Below are 6,328 nucleotides of genomic sequence, written 5' to 3' on the forward strand. Positions count from 1 at the left end.
TGTAGAATAGAAAGGATGAAGACAACTCAGGTATTATAGTAGTGTATCTATTTTTTTTAATTAGGGTATAATTGACATATAATGTTGTGTAACTTTAAAGTATACAATGTGTAGATTTGAAACATTTATATAATGGGATACGATTACCACCATGATTACTACTCTAGCATTAGCTAGGACTTCTGTTATACCCCAAACTGTCATTTCTTTTTTTGTGGTGACAGTCTTTAAGATTTAGTTTCTTAGCAACTTTAAAATATATAATGCAGTATTGTTAACAATTATCACAATGCTGTATATTAGATCACTAGAATTTATCCATCTCTTAACTGTAAGTTTATACCCTTTGACCAATATCTAAGGTTAAACAAATAAATGGCTAGTTTTGACAGTTGAATCACAACTAGCGTTTTATTGATGCCATTTCAAAATTTTCTTCTCTATTCTGAAAAGCAGCTGACAGATTATTTGAAAACAATGCCAATATTTCAGATATAACATTCTAGTGATCTAAAGAACAGATTTAACATATAGATTTATTTTGTTTGGCACATAATAGCTTTAAGTCAACATTTAAAAATTGGAAGGATTCATATAAAATAGGGGTTTTATAATTATTTTGAAATATCAAACAATCTACCAACACTAGTTCTAGCATCAGACTCTAAGCAACAACAGGAGCTGGGTAGTATCTGCTTAATTTACGCAAACCCATGGATTTACCAATTTTCTACAATCTCTACCAGAACTTGGTGTAACACTAATAACCAAGGCTGAAGGTAAGTTGCATTACATCATCACATTTACCCTGTTGTTTTGATTATGCTATAGAAATACTTTATGTACATATCTCTCTTAAAAATGACAAAATAGAGGATTAAAAAAGTATCTTGCCCAATACATATATTCACAATTTATGAATATTTGAACTTGTAACCTCTACAGATATTTGAAAAGTAAATCATACTGTATGAAAAAAAATGTTAAGACAACACACTTAAGTTATACTTTCATATTAGGAAACAAAAAATATTTATTGCCAATAAATAGCATATTCTAACACATCCTTCTTTAAGATCTGAAATTGGAAATGAGGAAACTTAGTATAGGTGTGGAGGTCTTTTTACTTTCTAGAACTATTATACTGTTATACTTCATAGCTTTGCCTTAAATCAAAACTTTATTGGGGGCCCTGGCCGGTTGGCTCAGCGGTAGAGCGTCGGCCTACCATGCGGAGGACCCGGGTTCGATTCCCGGCCAGGGCACATAGGAGAAGCACCCATTTGCTTCTCCACCCCTCCGCCGCGCCTTCCTCTCTGTCTCTCTCTTCCCCTCCCGCAGCCAAGGCTCCATTGGAGCAAAAGATGGCCCGGGCGCTGGGGATGGCTCTGTGGCCTCTGCCCCAGGCGCTAGAGTGGCTCTGGTCGCAATATGGCGACACCCAGGAGGGTCGCAACATGACGACGCCCAGGATGGGCAGAGCATCGCCCCCTGGTGGGCGTGCTGGGTGGATCCCGGTCGGGCGCATGTGGGAGTCTGTCTGACTGTCTCTCCCTGTTTCCAGCTTCAGAAAAGATGAAAAAAAAAAAAAAACTTTATTGGTATTTCTCTTCTTTACTTAATTATATACACATCTTGCTTTGTGTTTACATTTAGAAATAGGAATTTTTATAAAGATTAGTACATTTCTGAAATAACCTATGGTTTGTATTTGTTTTCTAACAATTAAATTACAACTATTATAACATATATTTATCTATAGAGAATTAATACATGTATCTAAAAACTAAAGACCAATATCTCTAGTGAATACAGAAGCAAAAATCCTAAAGAAAATACTAGCAAATTGAATACAACAACACATTAAAATAATACATCACAATCAAATGGGATTCATTCCAGGAGTACAAAGATGGTTCAACATACAGAAATCAATTAATGTAATATATCACATCAACAAAACAAAGAACAAAAGTCATATAATCAAACCAATAGATACAGAAAAGGTATTTGAGAAGATACAACAGCCCATTATATTTAAAACACTCAATAAAATCAGAATAAGTAAAGCACCTCAACATAATGAAGGCTATATATGACAAACCATCAGGTAATATCATACTAAATGGTGAAAAACTGATAGCTTTCCCTCTAAAATTAAAAACAAGACAAGGCTTCCCACTATTTCCACTCTTATTCAACATAGTTCTAAAAATTTTAGCCAGAGCAATCAGGCAAGAGAAAGAAATAAAAAGTTTCCATACATATCAGGAAAGAAGAAGTAAAGTTATCACTTTTTGCAGATGACCTAATCCTGTATATAAAAAAACCCCAAAGACTCCACCCCAAACTTATTAGAAACAATAAACAAATACACTAAAGTTGCAAGATACAAAATCAATATAAAAAAGTCTATTGCTTTTCTATATGCCAAAAATGAAACTTTGGAAAATGAACTAAAAAAAAAAATTCCTTTTACAATTGCAACAAAAATATAATAAAATGCCCAGAAAAAAACCCAAAGAATGTGAAGGAGCTATACACTGAAAACTACAAAACATTATTGAAAGAAACTGAAAAAGATACACTGAAGTGGAAAAATATTTTATGTTCATGGAATAGAAGAATCAGCATAATTAAATAGGCCATAGTACCTAAAGCGATATACAAATTTAGTACAATCCCTATCAAAATTCCAATAACATATTTTAAAGAAATAGAACAAAAAATTACCAGGTTTGTATGGACCATAAAAGACCCTGAAGAGCCAAAGCAATTCTAAAAGAAAAGAATAAAGCCAGAAGTATCACACAACTTTGCTTCAAATGATATACTGTAGAGCCACAATAATCAAAATGGCATGGTATTGGCAGTAAAACAGACATACAGACCAATGGAATGGAATAGTGGGCCCAGAAATAAAACCACGTATATATGAACAAATCATATTTGACAAAGGAGCCAAAAACACACAATGGAGAAAAGATAGCCTCTTCAATAAATGGTTCTGGGAAAATTGGAAAGCCACATACAAAAGAATGAAACTTGACTACAGTTTTTCCCTGTGCACAAAAATTAATTCAAAATGGATCAAAGTTCTAAATATAAGATATAAAACAATAAATTACATTGAAAAAAACATAGGTACTAAGTTCATGGACCTTGCCGTAGAGAGAACAATTTATGAATTTGACCCCAAAGGCAAGAGAAGTAGAGGCAAAAATAAATGAATGTGACTATATCAAAGTAAAAAGCTTCCGCACAACAAAAGAAAATGACAGCAAAACAAATAGGCAGAGAACTATTGGGAGATGATATCTGCAAAGAACAGCTCCAATAAGGAGTAAATATCCAAAATATATAAAGAACTCACAAAGCTCAGCAACAAACAAGCAAACAATCCAATTAAAAAAAAATAGAGAGAGGACCTAAACAGACATTTCTCCCAAGAAGATATACAAATGGCCAACAGATATATGAAAAAAAAAAATGCTCATCCTCACTAGTTATTAGAGAAATGCAAATCAAAACTACAATGAAATACAACTGCACACCTGTTAGATTGGCTGTTACCAGCAAGACAAGTAATAAGCTCTTGTATCATTTTTACTGAAGAATTTATTTTTTTTCTCAAACTGTCTAAAGTAATAAGTTGTGGATCTAGTATCTAAAAATCTAAGCACACAATATTAGGTCATGAAAAAAATGAACTCTTTAGTGGTTTTGTCAGATAGCTCTGATAGAGTGATTTCTTAATGTGAACCAACTTCAGTCTTCTATCATAGGTTAAATTCAGAATGTTTATGTAACAAGTGGCCTACATAACATTAAAGAAACTTTTAAAATTTAGATTATAAAACAGAATGTACAACATGAATACTCTATAAACAGCCAGGGATCTGATAGCCTAGATTTCTATTTGGCTCTGTGACATTGGAAAATTCACTTATTTTCTCTATGCCTAAGTTTTTCTCACTTGTAGCATTGTGCTGGTATGATTACTTTAATCTATTCTCATATAAATGATATAATAAATTGGTTTACATAGTCACTGGTACAGAGTCGAGGCTTAGTAAATTATGACAATTATTATTACTACATTAGAACAGAGAATACAAAATGAGATGCTGTTATGCATTGAAATGTGTCCTCCCCCAATATTCATATGCTAAAGCCCTAACCACGAGAACCTCAGATTGTAACCTTATGTGGAAAAAGAATGATTGCAGATGTAATTGATTAAGGTAAAGTAACAGTGAAGTAGTGTGAACCCCTAATCCATTATGGTGCTTGTTTTCATTAAAAGGATATTTGTATGAATAGACAAACAGGTAGAATGTCTTGTGACAATAAAGTCAGAAAACAGAATGATGCAATAGAAACCATAGAACACCAAAGATTGCCAGCAATCCATTAGAAGTTAGGAGAGAGACACGAACAGATTTTTTCCTCCAAGCCCTGCAAGGGAACTATATTAACATCTGATCTCAAATATCAAGCCCTGACAAATGTGAAAATGGATTTCTGTTGTTTAATCTACCCAGTTAGTGACACTGTTATGGCATCTCAAGCAAACTAACAAAGATGCTAAATAGTAGTTATCTTGTTATCTCTAAATACAGAAATAATGAGAAACTTTAATTTTCTAATTTATGCCACTCCTGTTAAACTTTTTAATTTTAACATATAGTGCTTTTTAAAATAACCAATATATTATAAAACTTACACTTAGTATCTTTATTCCATACCTTAAAATATTAGTAAAATATACTGATTATACCTTATGCAGAGTCACAATATGCACTACGATATGAACAGTACTTAAATATGAAAATAAATTTGAAATACAAGGCCATATCTTTTTCATTTGAACTAATGTGAATTGAAATTACATCATTCACACTGAGCCTGTAACAGTGAAAAATTATGGGAGTTAGGTCCCACAAAGAATGACAATTTACATTTACAATAATCCTTTTTATGTTTCAAAGTTGAATCTGGTACAGCAAAATATGATGCCTTTTTATGTCATAAGCATGGAAAGTTTATTGGCCTGAAGATGGGCTCATTTTGACTTGTTAAGTGTCATATAATATATGATTAAGAAAGAGAAGAACCCAGGTATTCCAACATAACACACATGGACTTTGCATGAATATTGTTCTATTGACTGGTAAATATTGAATTGACCAAAGCAATTCTATATATATAAGAAAGCCAGAAAACAGTATAATGGAGATATCACAGCAAACTTCCATTATTCCTTCACAAAGTTCATTTTAATTCTTTGACTTTATAGTATATCACTAGTTCATGTAGTAGACACATGCACTGCTCCAAATAGATTACATCTAACTTAGTCCCACAATGGGAAATGTTACTTATATAATTCTTGGGGTGTAAGTATAATATAAGTAAGTAAATATTTTATTAATGGATATTATAACATGTTACTGACTGTTCTGAAAAGCCTTTGGCATTTTAATGTGGTTATTTGACAAGATACTATACATTTTCCTTTAAATAAATTAGTTAAATAATGATGCAAATAACAATTTTTTATAAACTAAAAGAAAATATTTAATAAATTGTTGTAGTCATTCCTTGTTAGATAAACTATTCCTTTTAATTTATTCCAGGTTTAACAAATCATTACCATTCAATCATGCAATATTACACAGCTTTCTTCCTTAGACTTGTGAAGCTTTCCTACAGCTCTTTATTGGGGAGGTTCTTGGAGTTTTTGCTTGCTTATTAATCAATATTGTGAGGGTTACACTACTTAGCCCTTAATTTAGCATTCTTTTAAAGTATAAAAAAGACCAAGAAATAGGATTTAGAACAGGGGTCGGGAACCTGTTTCACTGAGAGAGCCATGAATGCCACATATTTTAAAATGTAATTCCGTGAGAGCCATACAATATGTTTAACACTAAATACAAGTAAATGTGTGCATTTTATGTAAGACCAACATTTTTACAATAAGTCTCTGAATTCTTTTTAATAACGTTTTTATGCTGTTGCTAACCAATTAAGAATAAAGTACTTTTTACCATTAATGTGACTTCTGGTGCCGCATGGTTTTGCTGATGGCTTTGTAGTCTGGTTGATACATGGTGAGGTTAAGCTTCATGCAGGCGTTGAGACTTCCATCCATTAAACGTGATCGCAGTTGGTCTTAACATTCTTTAGATGTGAGAAAGACTGCTCACATGCATACATAGAGCCAAACATTATCAGTACAGCAATACTCACACACTGCTGTGTGTGGTATGTGACGGGAAGCACGTTCCAAGTTTTGACAATCAGCTGGTCCGCGGGTTGAAGT

The 6,328-nt window shown here is 32.7% G+C and overlaps 1 non-coding gene across 1 annotated transcript; it reads left to right on the forward strand.

Annotated features, from left to right (window-relative positions):
• The first annotated feature begins 1,189 nt into the window (after positions 1–1,189).
• Positions 1,190–1,265, forward strand: TRNAG-ACC (transfer RNA glycine (anticodon ACC)). Its single transcript has one exon. It is a non-coding gene; the product is annotated as a tRNA-Gly (tRNA).
• Positions 1,266–6,328: the final 5,063 nt, after the last annotated feature.

This window comes from Saccopteryx bilineata, chromosome 5 (assembly GCF_036850765.1).
Source record: "Saccopteryx bilineata isolate mSacBil1 chromosome 5, mSacBil1_pri_phased_curated, whole genome shotgun sequence".
Classification (NCBI taxonomy): Eukaryota; Metazoa; Chordata; class Mammalia; order Chiroptera; family Emballonuridae; genus Saccopteryx; species Saccopteryx bilineata.